The 10,612-nt window shown below is 39.7% G+C and overlaps 1 pseudogene; it reads right to left on the bottom strand.

Moving 5' to 3' along the window:
• Window positions 1-2,542: 2,542 nt before the first annotated feature.
• On the bottom strand, window positions 2,543-3,363 carry LOC138159155 (apoptosis regulator BAX pseudogene; annotated as a pseudogene).
• Between the last annotated feature and the right edge of the window lie 7,249 nt (window positions 3,364-10,612).

The raw sequence follows: 10,612 nt of genomic DNA, 5'->3' as shown, positions 1-10,612 counted from the left end.
GTCTCTTTTGTTTCTTTAAAGCAAATAATAGCAGTAATTTTCTTGCTTCCTTCTTAGATAAATTTCTGATAAGCCAAATGAAATAAAGAGTTTTCTGGAGCAGCTAGGTGGCATAGTGAATAGAGCGCTGGCCCTGGAGTCAGGAGAACCTGAGTTCAAATTCAGCCTCAGATAAAACTAGTCTTGTGACCTTGGGCAAGTCACTTACCCCAATTGCCCTACCTTCCCCTCTCCAAAAAGCAAAGAAAAAAAAGTTTTCTTTGCTGTTATGTGGATGGATATTAGAGTTCTCACAAGTTTATTTTCATGGTCTCTCTCTCTTTTTTTTTTTTTTTTGAGGGGGAAGGCAGGGAAATTGGGGTTAAGTGACTTGCCCAAGGTCACACGGCTAGTGTTAAATGTCTAAGGCTAGATTTGAACTCAGGTCCTTTTGACTCCAGGGCTGGTGTTCTATTCACTGCAGCACCTAGCAGCCCCCATGATCTCTTTTTATATTTAAACATATTTCCTTCTTTTCATTTTAGGTCTACAGATTCACAGATCTTTGAAATCTCTAAGATTTCTTGTATTTACACTATTATTTTTAGAAATAAGTTTTTACTTTGTCTTTTTTTTTAATATCACCAGAATTTTGCCCGTGTCCTTCTCCCTTCCCTTCCTAGAGAGCATTCTATATAGTAAATAATATTTCAAATTTTTTTTAATTTTTCAAATGCTTTATTAACTTCTGATTTACATCATTCATTTCCGCCAGATTTTGAGTTACAAATTTTCTCCCCGTTTTTCCCCTACCCACTGCCCCAAAATAGCAGTCCCACAGGATATCCCCTCCTCCAATCTGCTCTCTCTCATATTTTCTCCCATACCCCTTTTGACTTTTCCAGTGGATCTCTATGCCTCAGTGCCTGTATATCTTATTTCCCAATTACATGTAAAATAGTATTAATAATAGTATATATATATATATATTTAAATATTTAATTCTAAAACCCTGAATCCTAGATTCATCCCCCTCCTCCCTTGTCACCCACCCCTACTGGGAAGACAAGAAGCCCAGCACAGACTGTACATGTGTGGCTAATGCAAAACAATAACATAGTAGATATACTGTAAAAGACTGACTATATTTCCCTCCCTCCTATCCCACCTCCCACTTGTTCTATTCTCTACTTTTATCCCATCCCTTTTCAAAAGTGGGTGCTTCCAACTTCCCTCCCCCCCAGCCTGCCCTTTTTTCCATTATTGCCCCTCTCATCCCCTTTCCCCCCTACTCTCCTGTAGGGTGAGATACCCTATTGAGTGTGTATGTCATTCCCTCCTCAAGCCAAATTCAATGGGAATAAGGTTGACCCATTCCCTTTTGCCTTCCTATTCTTCCCCTCCATTGTAACCATTTTCCCTTGCCTCTTCTATATGAGATAGTTTATCCCATTCTGTCTCTCCCCATCTCCTCTCATTATATTCCTCTCTCACCTCTTAATTTCACCTTTAAGTATCATCCCTTCCTGTTAAATTGGTCCTGTGCCCTCTATCTATGTATACCTGTAAACATATATACACATATTCACATATGTATTCATATGCTCATATACCCTCCTCTATAGACATATATATATGTGTATATATATATACATATATATATTTCTATTCCGTTCAACTACTGAGAAAAGATTCATAAGTTACAATTGTTGTTTTTCCATGTAGGAATGTTAATAGTTCAACTTTGATAAGTTCCTTATGATTTCTTTTCCCTGTTTACCTTCTCATGCATCTCTTGCTTCTTGTATCTAAATGTCATATTTTCTATTCAACTCTGGTTTTTTCATCAAGAATGCTTGAAAGTCCTCTATTCCACTGAATGACCATATTTTCCCCTGAAATATGATACTCAAGTTTTGCTGGGTAAGTGACTCTTGGTTTTAATCCTAGCTCCTTTGCCCTCCGGAATATCACATTCCAAGCCCTTCGATCCCTGAGTGTAGAAGCTGCCAGATCCTGGGTTATCTTGATTATGTCTCCACAATATTCAAATTGTTTCTTCCCGGCTGCTTGTAATATTCTCTCCTTAATCTGGGAATTCCAGAACCTGGCTATAACATTCCTAGGAGTTTTCTTTTTGGGATCTTTTTCAGGAGGTGATTGGTGGATTCTTTCAACCTCTAATTTTGCCCTCTGGTTCTAAAACATCAGGGCAGTTTTCTTTGAGAACTTCCTGGAAGATGATTTCTAGGTTCTTACTTTGACCATGGCTTTCAGGTAGTCCAATAATTTTTAAGTTATCTCTCCTGGATCTATTTTCCAGGTCAGTGATTTTTCCCATGAGGTATTTCACATTTCCTTCTATTCTTTCATTTGTTTGGATCTGTTTAACAGCATCTTGATTTCTCATAAAGTCATTAGCTTCCATTTGCTCCAATCTAATTCTGAAGCAATGATTCTTCTCAGTGAGCTTTGAGATTCTTTTTCCATCTGGCAAATTCGGCTTTTTAAGGCATTCTTCTTGTTGCCTTTTTGAGCCTCTTTTGCCATTTGAGTTAGTCTATTTTTTTTCCCTGCTCCAGAGTTGGTATTTATTAGCCAAGGCTACCACTTACCCCACCACCCTGTAGCCAGCAGCTTGAGAACATCCAGCTTTGTGGATATTCCCCAAAATAATTACAAAAGTAAGAAAAAATGTTTCTCTCCCCTCCCCCAATATTGGAAAACCCATAATTTATCCTAAAAACAGACAGACCATGCAGAGCTGGAATGAGGGTGGGGGCAGCCAGGCCCCCAACCCCTCCCTAGGACATCTTCCAGATGGTAAGCGAAGCTGTAAGGATGCCAGCCACTAATGGTAACTGTCTGCCAGGTTGGTGTCCCAAAGTAAGACAGGCCGTCCCAGCCACCCTGCTCCTGGATCCAGGTGAGCAGCCGTTCATTCAGGAAGTCTAGGGTCCAGCCCACAATGGTTTGGATCAGCTCCGGGACCTTGGTGCAAAGCGCCTTGAGCACCAGCTTGCTGGCGAAATAGAAGAGGGCTACAACCCGGCCCCAGTTGAAGTTGCCGTCGGGGAACATCTCTGTGGCCACTCAGAAGAAGATCTCCCGGGGAGAGTTGGTCTCCACAGCAGCGATCATCCTCTGCAGCTCCATGTTGCTGTCCAGCTTGTCCCCAACCCTGTGCAGGCACTCGGTCAGCCGCTTGGTCCGGGGGTCTGAGGGCAGCGGGGCTGAGTCTTCCATGGAGTCCAGGACCAGCTCAGGGGAGCCCTCGGCTACCAGACCCGCGCGGTCCGGGATGAACCCATGCAGAAGCATGGCCCCGGTCCGCATCATCTGATCGCAGCTCGTGGCCTCCTGATCGCCCCCGCCTCGTGGCTGCTCCCCATCAGTCTATTTTTTAAGGTGTTATTTTCCTCAGTCAGGATGTTGACTCTCATTTCATAATTTTCTTGCATCGTTCTCATTTCTCTTCCCAATTTTTCCTCCACTTCTCTTTTTTTTTCCCCCCCTTGTTTTTCTTTTAAGCAATCAGGGTTAAGCAACTTGCTCAAGGTTACACGGCCAGCCATCTCTGGGTGTGGTGCTGAGTGTCTGAGCCCGGGATTCGATCTCCAGGTCGTCCCAACACTGGAGCCGGTGCTCTCACTCGCTGAGCCACCTGGCCACCCCTAAGCAATTGGGGTTAAGTAACTTGCTCAAGGTTATACGGCCAGGTGTTTCTGGGTGGGTGCTAAGTGTCTGAGCCTGGGATTCGATCCCCAGGTCTTCTCAACACTGGAGCCGGTGCTCTCACTCGCTGTGCCACCTGGCCGCCCCCTCCTCCACTTCTCTTACTGCTTTTTAAGGTCCTCTATGGCCTGTAACCAGCTCGTATTTTCCTTTGAAGCTTTTGGTGCAGGAGTTCTGACTTCACTGTCTTGCTCCTGTTCCATGCTTTGCTCCTTTTTGTCCCCCAAATAGGAGTCTAATGTTGTAATCTTCTGTCTGCTTTGTTTCCTTTGCCTGGTCATGTTGCCCCTCTGTCACTTGACACCTGGGCTTTTTGCCACAGTAGGACTCTGCCACCAGAGAGGAGCTTTTGTCCCAAACACTGGGGTTTTCTCAGCTGCCGGAGGTATTAGTTGGGTGCCCTCTCTGAGGTCTCCACATGCTCTGGCAAGCTGGACACACACCCCAGGACCTCCACCCTAGACTGCAATCCAGATCCAAGCACGTTAAAGCAAGAGCAATTACCCCTCAGACTGGTGCTTGGTCCCCCTACACTCTGCAGGCCAGGAGCTGAAGCTGCCATTTGGCTTCTCACCCTGGGGGCAAAAGCCACTCACTCCCACTTACTGGGTCCCAAAGTCCAGACTGCACTGACTTCTCACTTTGTTCTTCGCATCTATACGTTGATAAATGTGGAAAAGGCCACAGCCGGTGCTGATCTGGAGTCCCTCCTGCCAGTGGCTGGTCAGGCTTGCCCTGGGGCTAAAGCCTTGGTGTGGGGCTGGGCTCAGCTCCCAGAGCACTGCGCTGGCCGATGCCTGCCTGCCTGCCGTGCTGTCCTTAGCGGGAGGTTAGCTTCTCTGTGTCATTTTGTGGGTTCTGCAGCTCCAAAGTTTGTTGAGAGTCCCCTTTTTCATGGATTGGGGAAGGTGGAAGCCAGAGCAGTGGGGAGGTCCTGCTTCTACTCTGCCATCTTGACTCCTCCCATAAATCATATTTTTAAAGATCAAAAAAGAAAAAGGAAAGGAAAGGAAAAGAATAAGCATAAGTGATCAATACATTGAAAAATTCTGAAAATATTTGCAATATACCATGCAACTCACACTGTTTAAATAAATCCATAGGTGACCTATTCAGTTGATTTTAAGTAGGTTAACAGTGTTTATGTTTACCAAGAAGGTAAATTGAAATAACTTAATGTTACAAGTTGGGTAAGGGGAACATTAAATAGTAAAAAAAAATATTTTTAAAGACCCAAATAAAAGAAAAAAGGAGGAAAAAGAGCACAATTGATCAATGTGTTGAAAAAGTCTGAAACTGTGCAGTATTACACGTCTCACCCTTTTAAAATAAATCAGTAAAAGACCTCTCCAGTTGATTTTAAGTAAATTGACAGTATTTATGTTTTACCAAGGAGGCAAATTGAAATATTTAATTTTGCAAGTTCAGGGAGTTGTGCTCTGTAGCCATTCCTATGCCATAATATTTTGTTAGGGAAATATTATTTGACATCATGAATATAGTTTACTAGTTTTAAGCAGAACATATTTTAAGCAGAACAGATACATTGTCCATTTAAAATACTGTTTCATTCATATGGAACAGTTAATTAGTGAAAGCAACAGAAAAGATATTTTTGTGGGAAGGAAAAGAATTAAATTGACTATCAAAAGAGGGATACTGTTGCTGCTGTTAGAGATGAATATTTTGATTCCTACTAGTAGGAAAATAATTTCAAATAAAAACTGCTAAAATATTTGTATAAACAAACAGCTTTCCCAACATGATTTGAGGATTCATATTTTTGTCATCGTTCATTTTTTGTTCCCAAACTGTTTAAATCTTATCTGAAAGCTGTGGTTTTTTTACACACTAGTTTTTATTAAAACAAGGTAATTTTTCTTTTCCTTTTAGCCATCAAAATGTTAAATCTGTGATAGCAGTCTAAGGTGCTTTAACAGTTGATTGAACTTTTCATTTTAAAAATATTTTCCCTGTGTCGCTCACCAGTGTACTGTTTCATATGAACAGAACAATTTCTTAGAAGGGACAGTGTACCTTACAAAAGCACACCTTAAACATTTTTGTCTTTTGCTGTTGGTTACCTTGAAACTGCACTGGACACTGTACTTGATGCAGTCACTGAATAATTCTTTTTCTTCAGGTTTTCCTGCATAATTTATTCCATTTTGAAGGCATGTCTGACATAACAAAATATAAGGATAAAGGTTCTCCTCTTTGTAATAACATTTGCGGTTTTGCATACTCATTCATACATATTTGCTTACGGTACTTAAAGTGTCCTTCTGTGCTTTTGATATTGACTTTGGAGACAGAGGGCCTAGGTTGGAATCCTGGGTGATCTTGGGCAAATCCTTTCATTTCTTTGAGCTTCTGTATCCTCCTCTGAAAAATAGAAGGCATTTGAACAAAGTGCTCTTAAGCTCAAAATATGATCCATTGTCACTGGATTTCCTTTTTTCTGAGGATGGTGTGGTGGTAGGTGGTGGTTGGTAGTGGTAGAAACTTCATAAAATTTCTGTTTAGAGGAAAACCTTAATTTACCACTATAGTAACACGTATGTGTGTGTGTGTGTGTGTGTGTGTGTGTGTATACATTCTCTAGTCGGCCAAGTCTGTTAATTGACATTCTTTTAAGAAAAAAAAAAATATTTTTGAGGGCAATTGTGGTTAAGTGACTTGCCCAAAGTCACACGGCTAGTGTGTCAAATATCTGAGGTCGGATTTGAACTTAGGTCCTCCTGACTCCAGGACCAGTACTTCATTCACTACACCACCTAGCTGCCCCTGTTTTAAAAAAAATTATGGAATAAAGCAAGCATTTCTATGAAGGTACAATAAAAAAGATGACTGTATATGAAATGGCAAATCTACCATGTACAACTTGCTATTCCTTTCAAATATACAACAAAATTATCATGTATATTTCTCCCATCCCCCCCTCCCACCCTAGAGATGGCTACCATTAGACACAAATATATGTGTAAAATTATTCTATACATACTTCTATTCATCACTTCTTTCTCTGGATATGCAAATGGCATCATTCTTCATATGTTCTTTATGGTTAATCTGGGTGTTTATAATAGACTATAAAATAACTTATTCACTCAAAGTCAGAGAGCCAGTTGACCTTATAGATAGAAAACTGCTTATTTCACGTTTAGTTATCTTGCCTTCTCCATTCAGAAAATAAGATCACCAAGGATAGATCCATGTTTTACACCATTAAAAAAAATAATTCTCACACTATATATATATAGTGTTGTTGTTGTTGAGTTGGTTTTCTCTTATATCCAACAGTGACCCCATTTGGGATTTTGTTAGCAAGGATACTGGAGTGGTTTGTCATTTCCTTTTCCAGCTCATTTTATAGAGAGGAAACCGAGGCAAATGGGGTTTAGTGACTTGCCAAGGTCACACAACTAGTAAGTTTCTGACATCAGGGTAGTTGTCCTTGAGAATTTCTTAGAGGGTGATTTCTAGGTCCTTTCTTTGATCTTGGCTTTCAGGTAGTCCAATAATTTTTAAATTATCTCTCCTGGTTCTATTTTCCAGGTCAATGGTTTTTCGAATGAGATATTTTACATTGCCTTCTGTTCTTTCATTTGTTTGGATCTGTTTAAGAGCATCTTGATTTCTCATAAAGTCATTAGTTTCCATTTGCACCAATCTAATTCTGAAGGAATGGTTCTCCTCAGTGAGCTTTTGAGATTCTTTTTCCATCTGGCAAATTCGACTTTTTAGGGCATTCTTCTCCTCATTGCCTTTTTGACCTCTTTTGCCATTTGAGTTAGTCTGTTTTTTAAGGTGTTATTTTCCTCAGTCAGGCTGTTGACTCTTATTTCATAATTTTCTTGCATTGTTCTCATTTTTCTTCCCAATTTTTCCTCCACTTGTCTTATCAAGGTCCTCTATGGCCTATAACCAGCTTGTATTTTTCTTGGAAGCTTTTGGTGCAGGAGTTCTGACTTCACTGTCTTCCTCCTGTTCCATGCTTTGATCCTTTTTGTCCCCAAAGTAGGAGTCTAATATTGGATTGCTTTGCTTGGTTTGCTTCCTTTGCCTGGTCATTTTGCCCCTCAATTACTTGACTTTTGGGCTTTTTGCCACAGTAGGACTCTGCTGCCAGACGGGGGAGCTTCATTCCAAATGCTTGGGTTTTCTCAGCTGCCGGAGGGTTTTTTAGTTGGGTGCCCTCTCTGAAGACTCCACATGCTCTGGCAAGCTGGGCACACACCCCAGGACCTCCACCCTAGACTGCAATCCAGATCCAAGCAGGTTAAAGCAAGAGCGATTACCCCTCAGACTGGTGCTTAGTTCTCCTACACTCTGCAGGCCTGGAGCTGAAGCTGCCATGTTGTGGTGGCTGTGTCGCAGCCCTCAGCAGCTTCTTGCCTGGGGGGCAAACGCCGATGCACTCCCAACTACTGGGTCCCAAAGTCTACACTGCACTAACCTCTCATTTTGTCCTTAGCATCTATGTATTGATAATTCTGGACCGCCACAGATGCTGGTGATCTGGAGTCCTTCCAGCCAGTGGCTGGTCAAGCCCGCCCTGGGGCTAAAACCTCAGTTTGGAGCTGGGCTCGGCTCCCAGAGCACTGCACTGGCCGATTCCTGCCAGCCTGCCGGGCTGTCCTCAATGGGAAGTTAGCATCTCTGTGTCATTTTGTGGGTTCTGTAGCTCCAAAGTTTATTTAGAGTCCCTTTTTACATGAATTGGAGGTGGTGGGAGCCGGAGCCCCATGGAGGTCCTGTTTCTACCATTAACCTAATAGTTTTGATGATTGCTGCTTTATTATTTAATTTGAGTACTGGCACTACAAACCCTTTCATTCCTTCTTTTTCTTCATTTTTATCCTTTGATATTTCAGAACTTTTGTTCCTCCAAATATTAAAATTATCTTTGGCTAGTTCTATAGTATGCCCTTACATAGTTTTGTATAATAATGTTTAAGTTATGTAAGTAATATTGTCATTTTATTAGCATGGTTCAACCATGAGCAATAAATACTCCAATTATTTGTCATTTTTAATTTGAGAATGTTTTGTAATTGTATTTCTGTGTCTTGAGTGTGCCTTGGTAGATTGACTCCCCCATATTTTATGTGTTTTGTAGTTATTTTAAATTAGATTTCCCTTTCTTTTACTTCTTTTTCTTTTTTTATTATTTCTATGTGGATTACCCTTGATTTTCGTGGTTTTATTCTATGATCTACTGTATAGTAATTATTTCAGCTTTTTTTTGCTGAGTTTCTCAGGTTTTTCTATATAAATCATGACTTCTACAAATAAGGATGAATTTTGTCTCCTTTTTGGGAATATTTATGCCTTTAATTCTTTTTCTCTTATTGCTATTATTAGCATTTTGAAAATGATCTCAAAAGTAGGGAGAATGAGCATTACATCTCTATTTATTGCGATTCTGTTTTCTCATTGTAAATGTTATTATTTTTTTACTAAAGTAAAAACCTAGGATCTATATATTTAGAGCTATGCAATTTATAAGCAGCCCTTCTGTGCTTTTTTATAGTAAAAAAATAAATGTTGCATATATCAAAAATGTTTTATATATCTTTTGATAGAATGTGATAAATTATGCTAATAATTTTCCTATTATTGAACCACCACTGGTATTCAACTTGGTTATAGTGACTAAGTTTTTGAATGTGTTTTTGTAGCCTTTTTGCTAGGATGTTACTTAAAAATTTTGCATGGATTAAAAATGTTGGTATTCTCTTTCTTGGCTTCCTCCTGTCCTTCCTCCTGGTCTAGTTATTACGGCCATATATGCCTCATAAAAGAATCTGCACTATTTAAGAGATCATGTCACCTGTCAAGCCAAATGATCACTTTACCTATCATCTCTAAGTTTTTTAAACACCCAAGATTGTAGTTTATCTATTTGATCTCTTATTGTTTCCTTACTCATATTGAGTATCAGTTGCCTGTATACCCTTTAAAATTGTTTTACAGCTTAAATGTCTATTTGTTTCAAGTGTTTCCTTCCTCCAATCTATATTCCATATAGCTACCTTAGACATTTACTAGTTAGTTGTATTACCCTAGTCAAGTAGCTTAGCCTTAATTAGCTTAGCCTCAATTTTCTCATTTGTAAAATAGGGATAATAGAACCTACCATATAGACTTGTAGTGAGGATCAAGTGAGATAATTAATATAAAGTATTTTGTTACATTTTAAAATCTCCCTCCTTTCCTCCTTCCCTCTCTCTGTCTCTCCCTTGTCTCTCTATCTCTGTGTAAATACACACACACGTGAGTGTGTGCACATATTCCATTATTATTATTATTATTATTAGGTAATACCTTATAAAGTCAGACAAAATAATCATTTAGATTGCAAGATTTAGAACTAGATTGGACCCAGAGGTCATCCAGTCTATTTCTTTCATTTTATAGATGAGGAAACTAAGGCTGAGATGTTAAGTGATTTTCTCAAAGTTATGAAAGTAGTCAGGATCAGTGACAGGATCTGAACCCAGCTCACACCCCTTCCCTTCTGTCTATGTATACTTCTTCTAAATGCCCTAATAATAGAAGGTTTTTAGGAGTTACACGTACTGTTTTCCCATGTAGGAATATAAACAGTTTTAGGTTTGAATCCCTTATGATTTCTTTTTTCTGTTTACCTTTTTATGCTTCTTTTGCTTCTTTTATTTGAAAGTCAAATTTTCTATTCACCTCTAGTTTTTTCATCAGGGATACCTGAAAGTCTTTTATTTCATTGATTATCCTTTTTCCTCCTGAAGGATTATACCATCATGTCCCCAGGGAGCAAACTAGTCTTCCAAAACACAACTTTCTTCATGTCACCCTCGGTTTTTTGTTATTTGAAGTGACTGTATTATTTACTGTATTGTCTAATTCATTTATG

Source organism: Petaurus breviceps, unplaced genomic scaffold (assembly GCF_028583685.1).
Source record: "Petaurus breviceps papuanus isolate PSGF00001 unplaced genomic scaffold, PetGlider_PUasm1.0 175, whole genome shotgun sequence".
NCBI lineage: Eukaryota > Metazoa > Chordata > Mammalia > Diprotodontia > Petauridae > Petaurus > Petaurus breviceps.
The sequence above is the reverse complement of the archived record's forward strand: the minus strand, read 5'-3'. Positions and strand labels throughout refer to the sequence as shown.